We start from the raw sequence: 18,108 nt of genomic DNA on the forward strand, positions 1-18,108 counted from the left end.
TGTTCTGCTTCTCATGCCTGCAGCCTTTTTTATTTTATTTTTTTTTATTTTACCTGTCAGACTGGAACTCCCGACAGGCCAGGTGGTGGGGAGGGAGTGCATCCTTGTTCTCTCAGAATGAGACACTGGATGCACCTGTGGGAGGATTCAGACCTTTGTGTGGTGTTTATGAGATGCACACTCACCGTTTGGCAACTGGAGGCAGTTGACGGTATGTAAATACCCTGAAGGGAAGCTGATCCTGTTACAGCACTTTTACATTAGAATTCTCAATAGGTATCACAGAAGGGCTTTTATCGCAAAAAAATCTATTTTGCATTTTCCTAGAAAAACAATGCAAACTTTTCAGTATCTCTTGGCCTCCAGATTACACAGTCATATGTGTATCGCGGGGATAAATGGACCAACTTAAATTGTGTTTAAATTAAAAAAATAAAAATAAAAACTTGAGACTAGTGTGCAGCTTCCTCTTCTAGCCGGAAAACAGCCTGCTACAACAAAAACATGGAAATGTTTGAGTCAAAACATATTGAATTTTGAATCTGTGGCAAAGATTTATTTGTTTGTCACAAAAAAAAAAAATCCTACTAAAATATACAAATGTTGTGGTTGTAAAAGCAGAACATGTGAAAAAGCACCACGGAAATCTTTGCAGGACCTAGTCTTGATTTTAATTAATCACAACTGGGTTCTGCATTAGCCTGTTTGTAGTTTGGTGATTCATATGGAAAGACTGGATCTCATGGGAACAGGAATTAGATCAGAGGGAGAAAAGAGTGAGAGGACATTTTTACCTCCAGCCTGATGAAGATTTCTATCTCTCATCTGGCAACACACGCCCACGCAGCACCTCATTATGACCTGGCTCTCGCTCCCTCACTCAAATGCGACGCCTCCCATGCTTTCTCATCCCGTTTAAATTACTGAACAGCCCCCTCTAGTGGCCATGAGGGGGCTGTTCAGTAATTTAAACTGAACAGTTTAAATTACTGAACATTTCTTTGAATTTGAGTTTCTTTCAAATTCAAAGAAACTCCGAATCATCTTACAGTAATATTTTTGATTTACAAATAGTTTTTGATTTTTGTTTTTGTCATTTTTATCCTACGGCACCAGCTTGTCTTCTCATTTTTCACCCTCAGCTCTGTAAATTTCAGTGTGGTGCAAAAGTATCTTTGCAACCTTCAATAATAATAATAATAATAATAATAATAATAATAATAATAATAATGTTTCAACTGTAAAAACACATTATCAGCAGAGAAACGACCACAAACGGGCGCTAGAGGGCGACAAAGCAGCATGTAAATCCTACGAGGCCTGGCCTGATCTGCCACACACAAAGTAAACAGGAGAACTAATCTCTTTGATTCAGAATTAAAATGAAAGTACGATGGGCCTCAGGGATTTTTAAGCTTATTTTACAGTTTTACATTGGCGGTAAGCCAATTTCTGATTTGAACGTCTCTGTCTAGAGTTTTTATGTTCTCCCCAGGGCTGTTATGCAACAGCCAGAGGTAATACACATTGAAGTGATCAAGAGATTCACATTTGGTTCAGTTGTTATGTTAGTTGTAAGTTTGCCCATTTCAGCCATGTATGAACTGTGTGCAGATATTGTGTTTCTCTGTAAGTTAAAGTGATAGTCAGTGAATAACTATCTCAGAATGCCGACTCCAACTTATTAACTTTTTAATATGTCCATCATATTAAAAACACTAATAGCCTTGATGCAATTAATTGTAATCTTCATTTGTTTTAATTTCAGAACAAAAAGAATCTGGGATGATAATAAAACGACACTCCCGCCGTTCAGTTATTAATTATACATGGTTAATTTCCTCTTTTATGTTGCACCTCTCTCACCATATTCAAGTATAAAGAAATGCCCAAAGTGCAACACTAACTCCAAATACTCATTGTTTTACTCAGCTGGTCGTTTTACTGTTTATATCAGTTTGTTTGCCAACTTGTGTGAGATTCCTAACATGAATACAGAATTACAAAACCTGACAACATTCAAACAAAAAGAACAATCTCATAGTGTTCTGACAACACAGTTGAGAAATGTTTTTTGTTTTGTTTTGTTTTTTTTAACAGAGGACAGGCGTAAAAACTCAAAAGCAAACAAAATTGATCAAAAAAGGGTGCTGGGATGAAGTTTAAGGCAGCATCTGGGCCTCTTCACCTCCAGATCTCATTATCACATTTCTGAATGGTTCGCTTTGGTCTTATGACCACATGCTGGTATGTCTGTTTCCCTGGCAACCCAACACTCGCTCATGATGTCTGCGCATGTCTCTTTGGCTGGTAGTACTCCCATCCTCTTGTGGTTAAAAACGAGAATATGTGAAACCCCTCTATATGCTCAAACACCGAATACATTAATATGCACAGTGGAAACTATCTGAGTGCTACAGCAGAAGTCAACATGCGCAGTCTTCCTCAGCTCAGCTCAATCAGTGACAAGAAAGTAAATCTTATTCCTGGGTTGCAAACCACAGCCAATAAGCGTGTCATGCAGCATTGGGCCTCTGAAGCTTTGTCCACTTAAAATGCAGTGAAAAAGCTGCATATTCACTCAATGCTTGCAGTTATGAATTTCTGCAAATTATTTACAGATGCATCCCACAGGAAAATCTGTGAATGGCTGAATTTGCAAATGGGCGGGGTACACTGTGTGCCAAACGTATAGCAACCCTATAGGCTATTTGTTATTTATTGTTTTACTTTTATTATCCAGTTTATGACCATTTTTTTTTTTTGGTAGAAAAGTCAATGTTAAAAACAGTTAAAGCTAGTTAGTGCTAACTGTTAATGCTATCTTAAGGGAGCAAATTAGTTTTTTACTGAAAAATCTGGGAACCAAATATAAAGCACACACATACAAAAAACTAAAAATTAAAATAAAAGCAAAAAACCTGTGTGGGAACCACATGGGCTAAAAGGTGAGTTATTTGTGTTTGTCTACAGGTTCATTTGTAGTCCAACCCAACAAACTGGTGTGTTGTTGGCAGGACCTAACAGCTCAAATCCAGCATTTGAGATCAAAAAAGGGTCCCAGCACTTTTTAAAAGTCTAAATTAGAACAGCCGATATTATGTTAGTTATTTTCAAAGTAAGGATGTATATTTGTAGATTTACATTTTCCAAAGGTTTCTGATTCCCTTCAAACTAATTCATGGAATAAAGGCAAAAAAGCAAAGAACTTTCACAAGAAGAATAAAGAACTTTTTTAAATTTTTTTTAATAAACTACTTAGTTCCTGTTTCTGGTCTGGTGGTTTCAGTGAGAACATTCATTCTTTGAAATGTAAACCTTAAACAAAAATCCCAGAAATTGACCACTAAATGAGTGGTATTCTGAGAAGTTTCTTTGCTCGCTGTCTGACCAGTTTCCCGAAGCTGTACATTTAACAAAACAGCATTTTCACTTCGCATAATTGTATACTTTTGGAGGAAATACATTTGGAACTAATGAGATTTTTTTGCATTGCTTCAAGTTGAATCAGAGGCTGAGATTATGTTTTTGTCCAAACTGACCAGGATGTATTTTGCTGGATGAGATCTCTATCCTCGCCTTTCGGGTCACCGGTTTTAAAGTTCAAGTTACTGAGAAACTGGAAGCGAAGCTTGCAGGGGAAGAAAGAAGTGTGCCGTCCAAATGAGCTTAACGCTGACAAAAACCATCGTGTCCACATCGACTGTTCACCACTGGCTTGTTTCATTGTACCTTTTTTTATGGAAGTATACTGTACGCAACATGCAACACTTTCTTTAATTAGTCAACAACTGGGAGCACCTTACTATATTTCACATAAAACCAATATTCACATCAAAAGCATAATTATTCTTACGCATGTTTTAAAGCTGATAGTCCACATTTGACTGAATTTTTATAGTATAATAAAACATAATTTGTTTCTGTAAAGCAGGATTGCCCGTTTCCCTTTGCTTCCACACTTTGTGCACATAAAGTATTGACTCCAGCTTCTTAAAAATATGTAAAACACACCAAGCAGACACAGTATTGTCATGCCACTTGCTTGTGGGTGAACGATGTTTGAGCAAGTTTAAGAGGAACCAGATTACGATAGTTGATCATAACTATTCAGTGCTAAATTAAAGGGACATATCGCCCGTTTCGAGGTTCTCTTGACCACTTTGGATCATCTCCTGTCAATTAAAGGTGTGGTTAGGTCCGAGTTGTAAGACTAGTTATTCAAGAAACACCCCTGGCCTTTTTTTTCTTTTTCTTTTTTAACTGTAACCACGTGTGACGTACAGACCTGCCCTTTCCAGCTGCACCCAACTGAGTGCGGCAGAAGTCCTAACAGAGTCAGAGCAGCTGAATTGGATCCAGTGGTTAGTCAACATTACTGATGATTCAAAACCATGGCTTGCATCAACTTGCTCGTGTCTGGTGCAACCATGCCAAATGTCAACAAGCTCTGGTTGAAACCTGTAATGTGCCGTGAGAAACATTACAGGACCCGTCTCTGGTGTGAGAAGACACAGCCCGGTCAGAGACATGCGGTAGGAACGTCTCCACGTTCATTTTTTCTGGCGTGCTACAACTCTTTACAGATCGTTGTCATTGTGCTTAGTAATTCAACAGTAATGTTGGTATTCAGTCAGACAAACCCGAGAGTGTCTGAGGCAACCTTTACCACAGCGTACTCATCCAAAACCTGCAAAGATTTGGATGACGGTAAAGTCGTCACCGTGTTTAAGGTCTGGCCTTAACTGACCCGACTGACGAGATTAAAATCAGCTAATTTTATTAGCAAATCATCTATTTAAATTCTGTTTGTGTGTGTGTGTGTGTGTGTGTGTGTGTGTGTGTGTGTGTGTGTGTGTGTGTGTGTGTGTGTGTGCGTGTGTGTGTGTGTGTGTGTGTGTGTGTGTGTGTGTGTGTGTATGTGTGTGTGTTCTGGTAATTACTGTAAATGTTTTGATGACATCCAATTCCTCATAAGTTCTAAATGATCAGAAAAGTTTCATTTCCTTTTTTTTTTTTTTAAAGTTTTTTGGATACCTTATAAGAGGAGGACACTGGATGTGAACACGGATGGGCCAAAAGTCTCCTGGTGTCATAACCATCACACTTTTAGCAACAGACAACCTATTTATTGACAAGCTGGCGCTTATGTCACTTTCATTTCATCATTTCTTTGAAAGTGAGAAGCGTAAGTTCAGGATCGTCACATGTCTTCCTGTGAAGGTTTGACCAGCAAACATCACCTAAACCTGCAAGTTAAAGGCCACAGTCTGATCACATTCACACACAAATTACCGTACCTGGACACACTTTACCGAAGACAGCATTTCTGCATTAAAAATCCTGCTCTTACTGAGCTTATTTAATATTCAAATTACATGAAATTGTTTTTGGTTTTTTTTAAACCACAAATATCTAAATGAAAAGAAAAATATTGAAACTACAGCATAATTGCTGTGGATTCATATAGAATGAAATAAGAGCTGTCTGAAAACATTTATTCAGCTGAAAATTATATGAAAGAAGAAAATAAAGGTAAATGTAGCATCGATCGGTTTCGGTTTGACATATTTTCTCATATATTTATTTTTTCTGCTGCAGTGCCCTCAGTTCAACATGGGTTCCACCAGACTGAGTGTTATTCACTATGTACCAAGTGCCACCAAGTTAACACAGTAGGTCAAGTGACTTGAGCTGCAGGGCCCAAGTCATTGTGGTCAGACCTGCTTGTTCGTTTATTGCTGATAAACTCCTAGTCTTTAGCGGAAAGCCTGAGCTTACAATTAGCGCCGGTAAAGATAAGCTTGTTACCATGTGTGAGCATGCATTACTGTAAGAGAGAAGGAAGAGGTGGAGTCAAGAGTTTTCTGTTGCATCATGCATCTGTGACTTGTAAATGCGGATCGTTGTACGTTCAATAAATCGCTAACTGAGGTAGCAAAGTCACAGAAGTGGGCTTTGCGTGGAGAGAGGAGGTTTTATTAAAGCGTTGGTATTTTATTACTGCAGGAGACAAGAGAACAGTAGGCAGTGACTTTTTTTACTGTAAGTAATTGTCCAACTGTCTGTACCTACGTTGAGTTCTTGCTAAATTGTAAAGAATTACAGAGCTAATCATTAGCGTCTCATTACCTCTACCATATAACATAAAGGCTTACCTAAGCTTATACAACCAAGATGATTGCATTAATCATTTACTGGGCTTCTGGGAAAAATGGATTAGATTAGTGATGAGTTGAAATTACTACAGGAAGTATTGTTATAGTTAAACCAGGATGCAGTCATGTACCCGTGTCAGTCAAATACGAGTTTGCGTGCAACTGTGTAACTTTTTTCAAAATTTGATAATTATTTATATGCAGCTTCTTGCACAATTACTGACCTCTCTTGTAAAGATGTGGGAGAACTGTAAGAAATAAAAAAAAAGGTTGACATTAGAAATAATAAAAAAAAAATCCCAACTTAAATTTGAAAATGTACATTTTAGGTTGAATGGAGTGAGTGTACTCCAAGAAGTTACACAGATAAGAAAGTTTAATCATTGGTCTTTATTAATCAGGAAGTAACTACTTGTCTAAACTTGCCCCTCTCCTGACATATTTCAGTCAGAGCAATATGTAAAATATTTAAAACAAACAGAACCGTGACAACGTGGATAAGGATCTTGGTTTATTTAGCTATCACAGAGAGTAAACGGGAAGGTAAGGGAGAAAAGAAATGTCTAAACTTTTGATTTGGTCACCAAATGGCTGTAACAACTATTAAATACCATCTGTCCACCTACGCTTTTGAAAAGTAGGTAAAAAAAAAAAGACAATTTAGACATAAAATGGAGAGAAGTGTATTTTAATCAGCTTGCACTGACAATAGCAGTCGTCACCAAAGCAAACACCATCGGTTTTTCTGACGTGCCACCATGAAGGTCTCGGGTATGACATCATTTCCCCGCTCCAAACACCGACTTCTGGGAAAACTCAACACAGGTTAGCATGTATGCCATGATGAACGCTTACAAATACCAGATTTTTTTTTCTTACAGAGAAGATTTCATCCACTAAAAAAAGAGAACAAAAATCATTCTCAATTTAGAGACTACATTTTTTCCTATTTTTATTCTTCTACATTATAAAAATCTTCAGCAGGGGTGTGAATAAGTGGAGTGCTTTGTATTTTGTGTCATTGCATATTATGTACGTGTAGCGTGTTGCAGTCATGATTATTGAGCCGAAGTGTGTTCGCATTTTTATTTTGCTTAACTTAAACAAATCACACTAAAGATAATAAGCAGTTGAATAAACTGATTTACTGGATGGCTTTCTTTTGTGGCAAAAATGTAAATTTTTTTTTTGTCTAATTATTAACACTTTATCCTTCTGAGGGAGATTTTTTTAAAAATTTTGTATGTTTGGAGGGTTTGCAAAACATTTGAGTCCAACTTATTTTAACTGAAAAAAAAAAATTAGTTTCAAAGTAAAGTTTTTACAGGAAACCTTATTGAAACCCATTCTGTGAGAGTTACACAAAAAGACATCTTGCTTCATGACAAACGCTTCGGTGGTGTTGGTTGTTGCTGTTCTGGGTGGATAGTTTTTTTTTGTTTGTTTTTTTCAAAATCTCTTTCTCTTTCTTATCGTTTATTCAATGTCACATGCTGTTTTTATTTTTTCTTTAATTATGTAAAGCACCTTGAAATGCCTTGCTGCTGAAATGTGCTATAAAAATAAAATTTGATTGATTGATTGATAGGCTGCACAGTGGCGCAGTTGGTAGAGCTGTTGCCTTGCAGCAAGAAGGTTCTGGGTTCGATTCCTGGCCTGGGGTCTTTCTGCATGGAGTTTGCATGTTCTCCCTGTGCATGCGTGGGTTTTCTCCGGGTACTCCGGTTTCCTCCCACAGTCCAAAAACAAGACTGTCAGGTTAATTGGTCTCTCTAAATTGCCCCTAGTTGTGAGTGTGTGTGTGTATGGTTGTGTGTCTCTGTGTTGCCCTGCGACAGACTGGTGACCTGTCCAGGGTGACTTCGCCCGGAACGTTAGCTGGAGATGGGCACCAGCAACCCTCCCGACCCCACTGAGGGACAAGGGTGTAAGGAAAATGGATGGATGATTGATTGATTGATCGATACAAGCAGGAAAAACAGCAACAGTCAGAACATCAAACTTGGAAAATTATACAGAAAGTCGTATGCATAAAATCAACAGTTTAAAAATATTTTTTAACTTAAAAAAACAACTCAATGTATTTACATTCTCCAGGCATGTTTGCTACGAGAGTCAACAGAAGGCGTCAACTTCTACCAAAGAAATCACCACTACTGTGGCTTAACTGCGCGTGAGCTCAAAGGGGTTTGACAAACCGCCTGAAAAGGGTGCAGCTAAGATCTCTTTGTCTTTTCTGAGTCATGCAAAAATGCAGCATTGAAGAGAAACAGGGAGTTAGACATATTTGCTTTGGACTAGCATTACATTTTATTGTCACATGTAGGTAGTTAGCTATTGGCAGATACAGGACATGTGTGGATGTTTTTCATTGAAACTTTTGAACCTCAACATGCAGCACACCTGCATGTTGTGTCTTGTAAGAAGTGCTGCATTAAAAAAAAAGCTTGGTGGTAAACACAAACGTTAAAAACGCACAAGTTAACAACAGTAACAACAACAACCAAAAAAATTAAAAAATTTAAAAAATCTGTTGAGGATGTAGGTGTATTTTCAATGTTAATGGGTGAAGGGTAACTTTAAGGGGTGTATTGCGTCATCTGTTGCTACAGGGGTGAGTGCAGCTCAGAGGGATACTTTCACTTTCTTCTTACGAGAAAACCGATCGTTTCAGGCTCAGCAGTGCAGCCGCGCTGGATTCTTGTTTTAATTTTTCTGCAGGGCAGAAAAGCGAGATTACAAAAATAAACATTTACATTATATGCTGCTTTTGCATACCTTCCCCCACTCTTTTCATCATGCAGAGACACGTTTTGCAGTGTTAGTCTATAGAGATTAAATTACTCAGAGTAAGTTAGCAGAAAGCAACAACAAAAAAGAAACAAAACCAGAAGAAAAAAAACAAAAAAACAGGCATTGTCTGCAGTTATCTGTCACTGTGTTGTTGACTGATGATTGGGTGTGGGATGTTTGCAGATTTGGCTTTTCAGACCTGAAATATTCTGTTTTTCCGCTTGCAACGAACTAAACAAAAGGTTTGCTCTAGTTCACTCTACTCGAGGTCCAACCTTTTTTTGGAAATCTGCTCTTTCCCATCGAAGAAACTGAGAATTGACCTAACCTTATTTAAACAAAACACAAACACCAGACCGGGCTTCAGATTTCAGTTTCATTCTGATATCTCACTCTGCACAACACGTGAATCACCAACCAATAAAATAATATAGAAACTGCCGATTCTGACATATTTACAAGACTTTATGGCAAATGTTTTGTCTAAGCATCTCAGAAATATTTTGGTATTGACGTTGTTTCCCCCCACTTGTATATTCCTTAAAAACACTCAAGTTAATTTAGTCACTATTGCATACAGTGGACCCTGTGGTATTCGCTGGAATCCAGATTTCAGGATTAGCTGGAATCTGGGAATATTTGAGATCCGCTTTGAATACACTTGTGATTTTAATAGTTCAAACACCAATTAAACCTTAACATGATCTTAAGTACAGCACACTTTGGACATCATATGCATTTTAATTATATGCATTATTAAAGTCGAAACACCTGAGTCTATCCTACATATTTTCCTAAACTATATCTACAAGGATTTCCTGCTGTCTGTAGACAGACTCTTAAAAGAAAACAATCATATTGAAACCCTTGTATTTATTTAGCAAATGATTTTATGCGTTTGGTTTCTTAAATCTAAAGAGTAAAAAACACAGTTTCAACTCTCCTGGAACGATTCATTAGATTGATTCTAATGGGAGTCGAGTTGTTTTTAATATTTGTCCTGACCTTCAGTTTCTTTCACTAAATCTTTTTCTTTCAATTCAAAGTTTGTTCCTTTAACTTGGTGCCTCTTCTGTGAACGCCTGGGAAGGTTTGTAGGCTGATTGTCACAATCAGAGCTCAACCAAACGACAGCATTTGAATGTAAGACATATTTCATGAAAATTATGGCCGAAAGTACAATAATCTAAGGCAGGTGTAATTTGTGTAGCTTTCTTCTGAGGCGTGTCAGCAGGATGCGCCTCTGCAATAAGGGATTATTTTATATCACAGCTTTTTTAAATAAATATTTACCGAGGGTCTGGCACTCTGCGAGAGGCCTTGTTTGCTTTTTTCCCCAAGCTGAGATAAGGATAACGGCAAATTAATCAAAGAAATTCAACATGGCGTGATGAGTGACTTGATTTTCTGTTGCAATGTGAGGTTCTCTAAATGTAGCAGTTGATCTCATTGGCACGTAGTGAATTGTTTGCACCACTGGAGGCTCCAGATGGCCAACTACTATTGCATTTTTTTTCAACCTTTCGTCAGACTCGGCAGCATTGGGTCCATGACTTCACTGGCCATTATATTAAGCGATCGCTTCATATTACTTTCCACATTGATGAACATTATACTTGTGTGATGCAAACTCGTTTCCACATGCAGATCCGGAAAGATTGAAGGGAACAAGCATCTTACTGCAGCTGTGATCAGTTTCCTCATGGTGTTTGTCCCTGCTATCTAAATTAAAGCCCGTCCCTGTGTATCACATTTGGCTTCATCGTGCACATCATCATATTAAGATATCAGGACATTCATGTCATTTTTAAAAAAACAAAGTCTTGTGATGACATTCAGACTTCTAAAAGTAGCTTTGACGACAAAGGCAGCCAACAGTCAAAGATTATGTTCTGTGCTTTTTCCCTACATTTCAAACACACTGATTTTTTTTTATTTTTATGGCATCTGAATTTCTATTTTGAACAAAACCTAAATGTGTGCATGAAGAAATAAACGCTACGAAACAAGGAATGAGGAGAAAATCCAAGAAATGTTTTCAAAAATGACATTTGGTGCAGAGGAGTAGCTTGTTTTTATTTATTTAACTTACTGCTTAAGAAAAAACCTTTACTATACATTAAAAAAAAATGGAAAGGAGAAACACTTTCCTGAAAAAAAAATGTTCCAGGAGTTCTGACATTTAACAACAGATTTGGTTGCCTTTGTACTTTTAAATTACAAACTCTATTTCTGCAATGGCTGCGGAGGGAACTGAAGAAACTTCATCATTTCACATGAACAGATTTTTCCGTTTAGGACGAATGACGTTGAGGGCGGAGCGGTGGGGAGGTGTACACTGCTCAACAAAGAGGCAACAGACAGATGATGCAAACATGCAAAGTAACGCTCGTATACAAAGTAGTTCCTAGAGACTTACAGGAATGCAAAGAGCCAGAGGTACAGACAATTACAGTTAAAAGAACGTTCAAAGAATGAATTCAAAATCATCTAAAGAGAAAATACATGAAGCAAAAAAGTTAAATCAAGTTAGTGGTTACAATATAGAAATTGTACTGATAATAAAATACTTTTTTTTTTTTATAAGTGGGAGTAAACAGTAATGATTTCTGCTTAAAGGAGCCAACTGCTTCTTATTATCTCAAGTATCAGGAAATTGGTCCCAGGCAACCTGAGGAAACTAAATACCTTTCTGTCTCATTCTCAGCTGTGATCCCATGAACATCGAGTGAACCGGTGTCTGGTTACCTAGGAGACCACGTGGCACATACCTTTCAACCAACTCCAATCTGATCATTCAGCGCTTCCTAGAGCATGAACAAGACTTTAAACTCTATGCTTTGACTAACACGGAGAAGAAGCAGAGATTTAAGGACTGTTTAGATGTGACTAATATTCTTGGTGTTGGTCAGGATAATAAAAGCACCTTTACAAAATAAAACCACACACTGGTTCTTCTGCGTCTTGTTTTTAGATTTTTTTTTTTTCCCCCAAGTAGTGGAAGGTCGATTTCTTAATAGCCGTTCAGGGAGTTTCTTGCACGGTCGGTCGCCGGCCTCATCCAGTAAAAATCCTGTCGTAGACACTCACTGATATTACAAACACACTTGTGGCCATGCTGCAGCAGAACTGTAAGGTTGGATGTGTAGTCAGCCATTGGTAAAAGATATGGTCGTACTCCACAAACTGTGCTGGAGGAAGATACTGAGTACTGAGTCTGTTTATGGAGCCACAAGTGAATGTCATTCAATATTGGGAGTAAAATAATTTGGTGTGTCCTGATTAGAGTTTCATGTCCCAAACTCAAACCAAAAGTAATTACAGAATGATAAGCACCGAGGCCCAGATTATCTACTACTTAAAAAGCCAGTAAAAGTAGCATATCTAGATTAGCACCGTGTTTATGCTCCACTTTATCCCTCACCAATCACACTCCAGATGTTTTAGTATGAAGATTTCTTTTTTATCAGGGACATAACACGTTGTTCAGTCGTAACATTTCTGCAGAACAGTTTCTAAACACACGTGACTCAACAGAGCAACAGTTTTCAAAAGCCTCTCCTTTGCCTTCTGCTGCTTATGTCCACATGCTAGTTAGCTTATGTGTTAGGCTACTGCTACCATGTTTCCCTTCTGTTTTAATGATAATTCAGCTCATTATAATGCAGCAGAGGTTTAAATATGTGAGGTTAAAAATGGCCTCACCAACCAGAAATTAATCTGCTGAAAATTTCAGAACAGTGTGATGTTGTATTCCCCCCCCCCAAGAAATTTCCAAACAAGTGATGAGGGTAAATCAATTCTGCAGAAGTTTGAAAATAATTCCTCCACAAAGAGGCAACAGGATGAAGTCACAGCATGGATCTATAATGAAACACTCTGTGTTACTACCAGGAACTATTTATTTAAATATTACCTAACTAAATAAAAGCTCACTAAAACATGTTGCAATGTAGATTGTACCTCAGCAAACCACCCCACCACACCCACACCAACTTCATCTAACCACTGCCATTAATAACATCTGTCATTATATCATGATTATCTGAAGCTAGGAGGCTGAAAACATGTGACGATAAAAACACCAAATATATCACTGAAAGCAAAAGAATCATATGAAGCATTTTCTGGAACAGTGAATCCTCCCCATGCAAGCTAGAAGTTTCTCAGCGGACTGGTTGTTCCTCAGAAATGCTACCAGAGCCTGTCTATAGTGATAGTGGAAGTAATGCTGGTTTCTTCGAGTCACTCCGTTTCATTTGCTGCAGGTGCATTACAGTAATCTGTTTCAGTTCCTGAAAAAAACACAAGACAGGAGTTTCCTTGAATTTCTTCAGCCCTTCTGGCACTATGGACAACGACAAAACACAACAGCTGACATGCCAGCTGTGTGGGTAATGCTTCCATGATCAGACCTAATCGTTAGGGTTCAAAAACACTTTTTGTTTCTCTGGAATCAGTTTTCAAGAAAGTATGGCTTGTCTTCAATACACTTGTGTCTCACTCTTGCCGGCGGTGTTTTCCAGTTAGCTAAGGTGCTAATGTTAGCATCTTTACTCTGTGTTTTGAAGGGACTCGGTGCTAATTCATCTCAAAACACGCATGTTTCATCTCCATTTTGATATTTACGTTGATATTCCAACGTGTAACATGTGCCAGTGTGGTTTCTATCAATTGTATGTAGACCACACTTACATAAAAGGTTCCAAAAATTACCACTTTGTCATAAATAACCCTAAAAACTAGAATCATATTTGTTGGGATATCTCAGCAGAGAAGGTTACATGAGCAATAACCTAAAAAAAAGACATCCTCTTTAATGGTGGCAAAAGGATAAAGTAATATGGAGAGGTCACAGCAGTTTTGCAAACCGTGAAAACAGAAATGGTGGCACAAGTAGCATCAACACGCTTCTTTGGCTTTGCAGCTGAAAAACCAAAGACGGCACAACAGCACTTATTCGGTGTTGGGTTTGTCCAGGCCGAGGTCTTCAAAGTCGATCGTTTAGTAAAATAACATGATTGGGAATCCATCTGCTTGGGATGAGATCAGGACGTCCTTCGCTTAAAGGCATTAGCTGATCCCATTTGCAGAACAAGCAACTGTTTTAGCATCAGTTCTTGGAAAAGACAGGAAGATTAGAAAAGAGGAAAAGACTCATAGGCCGGCAAGCCAGACGGCACATGATCTACTGTAGAAATGAATCACAGATGAATTACATCCTGAATGACTTAGAGATTACCTGATTCTGGAAAGCTGAATTTCAGGATAACATGAGATCACGTCTTTCTGAGGAGTTTTAATGTCTACGCGAAATGCTTGAAAGTGCCTTGTGTTTCCCAGAAACGTTGTGAATCCTCTGATTTCATTCACGACAGTCAAGGCAGCTTCGCTTTCACATCAGAGTCCATAATAGGGCGAATGCCCTCATTTCATGGACTGCATGACAAGTTTGTCGGCTCGGTTTCTATTTTCTCTTTTGTAAGATAGAGATAATACATTTCCCCCCTGGGCCTTACAATAATCCTCAGAGATTCAGCGAACTGGAGCTGCAACATCCCTTCCTCTTTCCTTCAAACTAAAATTATGTGTTGACAAAATAAATACAGGAACTACTCCATCAAAGTCATCATCCTGGAACTGAAGCCAAGTTCAAGGCGTCTTAGCATCTGTCTTCACAAATGCTAAAGTCGGCAGCTTTAAAAATGAGGGTAAAAAAAAAAAATTAGGCCATTGTTTTAACTCCAGGCAGCTGAGGTTGACATTGATATGCTTTGACTGGAAAAATTTCTGTTTGCTTGCCAAGAAGCTGATTAACGCCTGAACGAAGCGTCTTATTACTGTCTTTGTACTTGTACTGATATTGTAATCTGTGTTTTTTGTGTGTGTTTTTTTTAGTTTATCTTTTTAAAACATTATGTTTTTTTTAATGACTTTATATAATTCCAGGTGATGAACTGTTGAGTGATTACTCAGCTGAGTTAAAATGAAACTGCAACAAAAAGTTATACAGCACTCTTTATGATGCATATAAATCAAAACCGTGCCAGAGTATCTAAAACACACAGATCGTAAGAATGAATCATGCGCATTTTTTCCTGGGAGTTAAGAATACGACATGGAAGCTGGAAAACTCAAATGTTTCATACAAGACTGCAAATAAACCAAGTAACACAAAAAATATATGTACCATTTTCATAATGAAAGTACTCCCTGTTGTGTAGCAATACTGAAAGAAGGGAGGCATGTTCCTTTTTACTGGAACACTCATAGCCGTTTCTACATTGATGTTTACGGACCGACAAGTCAGACCTTAAGAGATAGTATGATTACTTCCTGGTAGTAACGCCGCATTTCCTTGTACGGAGGTCATCGCAAAAGTCAAACAAGGAAATCGGTGTGGGTTTTGGGAGAGAAGAAAAAAAAAAAAAATTCCCAGAGATTGACGGAAGCCGAAAATGGCCGCGCCTCGATCTAACAAAGATTTTACTATTTCTTTTGACAGACACACATGTGACACATTTGCGTTGTGTTCCTGCATGCGACGGCTTACGGCCTTCTGGTGAATACCAGGCTTTCAGAAACAATGGCTTGAATAACTCTATTGTTTTACATTTTGCCATGTAACAACCCCCGGCCTGTTTTACTGACATGAAAACAATACATGATGCTACAAATAATAATCACGGAAACCTTCATTTAAAATTAGTTCTCTTTAATGTAATACCCCTCAAAAAAAAAAACATAATGCAATCTTGATAAGTCGCTCAGTTTTCTAAACAGAGACCTTCTGTGTACGACGGCTGTTCTGCGCAATTCAACGTACTTTACATAAAAACATAACACACTAAGCTCGCAAAAAAATAAAATAAAAAAATACATTGCATTGCACTTTCAATGAAAATAAACATGGTGCTGACAGCATCCTGCTGTCAGCACCTATTACCTCTGACCCTGCTTCCTTCGGCAGAAGCAGGGTCAGAGGTAATAGGGTGAAGGATGGAGTTAAATACAGAGGAATCCTGGGAAAAAAAACAAAACAGTCTGCAAAAGACTTGAGAGCAGGGTGGCGGTTTCCTGGTTTTCATGCAACAACTCTTAACATACAGTCAGAGCTACAAGTCTCCATCCAATTTGACAGAGTGTGAGGCTTTTGAAAACTCGCAAAGATTGTAATTGCTAGTTTAACTGGAAGAGACACAGCCACACATGGCGGCCGTGCAAAGTATTGATGGAGGGGCAGAATACAACTGTACACCACACTATTCAGATTTTAATCTGTAAGAAATGTCCTTTTACTTCATAGCTGTACAGTGTGCATTTATACAACACCCAACAAATTACACTGTTGGTTTTAGTTCAAATATAACAAAATGTAAGAAGAAGAAAAAAAAAAGTATCAATCCTTTTCCAAGACATCATATCTGTACAAAAAAAAAAAAAGACTCGTCATGCATTGCTCATGCTGAGTCATTGCTAAAGTTCAGCTGCCACAGTTGGCAGTCAGCAGTAATGCCTCAGTGAGCCAAGGAGACAGATATATGATTTTTAATTATCATTAATCATGGTTGAGACCAAGCGTGTGGCGCAGCGTGCCTGGCTGCAGTGGCTATAGTTTGCGCACACCTGTCTTTAGACACAGCACTGCCGTCTGCTGCTCGGTCTCTTCCCTTTTGACAGAAATGAAACTTATGGTGCAGGCGCGTGTGTCCAGATAAACACAGGCTATACGTGGTAAATATCAACAAGTCGCTGCTTTGTCACCAAACTTCACGGCAAGCAAACTCAACATTACAGAAATCCCTGGTGAGTGCAGGAGAACCGAGGAAGACGTGCAGCAGGAGTCGAATCGGTGCAGGGGGAGCCAGTTGGGATGTTTCTCATTAAAGCTGCCTCTGACACGCACAGAGTTGCACCCATGTCTCTTGTTAAATCCCTCCCTCTGTCTGGCTTTGAGTTTCTTTTTCTCCCCTTATTAGCAGTGGCGGGCATGGATTCAGTGGAGTAATAATAGCCATAATAATAAAAACAAGATGACATAGAAGGCTGGATGTCCATAAATACACGCAACGCACATTGCAAAAGTTGGTCAAATTGTGCAAGCATGGGTGAAATGTGTTGCAGGCCTTGTTTTGTTTTTAACTGTAAGAGCTGCAAATGCAGGATCTGACATGCACACGCCATTGGCAAGGGTTATATCTGAATCCTAAAGTGAAACAAAACTACTCAGCCCTATTTAAAAGCTCGAGCAATAAAATTGAGAGCTGCCTCTTTAACTGACCTCGTGTGTTTCCTTAAGTTTCTGTTTACATTGCCTGGAACCTGAGAAGAACCAGGCCGCCATGGGGGTTCGCAATTTTTATTTTCTTGAAACACGATATCGAGTTTCCCCTCTGACCGTTCGTGTAGTCCCGAATGGTCAGCTGAATCCGACCACAACACGAGCGACCGGAGCAGAACATTTAAAAGGTGGATCGCAATGTCCAAAAGAAAATGGAAAGTGGAATCAGCCTTCCTGTAAGCCGTACTTACAGATACCTGGTCAGTCAGGATCCAGCCAACAGGCATAAAGAAAATAAATCTACGTAAATTTAAATTACGGGTGGCTACCGCTCAAAAGCAGCGTCATGCTCCTTCTCCACTAATTATTAAATCTTTTTTTTTAATTTTTTTTATGTGAGGCGTATTCTCCATGAAAGGCCTCACTGATGGCAACAATCAGACTGTTACAAACAAAGAGGCAATGAGGAAAGGGGAATCGTATTAAAAGGAAAGCAGGTGACTTTAATGGAAACAGGTTTGTCTTCTTTGTTTTGTTGGAACTCTGACAACTGTCATAAAGCCAGACACGGCGACGACAAGATGACTCCATGTCTCCCTCTTAATAACTGATTCGAAAGTTGTTAGGCTGTGCAATAAAACCAGCCAACCAGTACTTTGCAAAAGCTTGACAATCCCATTCCTATTTAGGAAACAAATTCGCAGTAAAATTTTTTTAAAAAAAGCTCAAACTTGTCTCTTTTAAAAAAAAAAACCCATCTCTTCTGAGTAAGCAGTGCGATATGAATCACCGCAGCATATTTTCGGTAGATTGTGTTCTTTCAGTCGTGTTCTGCAGAAGAGCTTCCAGTTTCTGAAAAACAGAAGTGGCCACAAG

This window comes from Poecilia reticulata, chromosome 8, assembly GCF_904066995.2.
Source record: "Poecilia reticulata chromosome 8, P_reticulata-male-v2, whole genome shotgun sequence".
Taxonomy (NCBI): domain Eukaryota; kingdom Metazoa; phylum Chordata; class Actinopteri; order Cyprinodontiformes; family Poeciliidae; genus Poecilia; species Poecilia reticulata.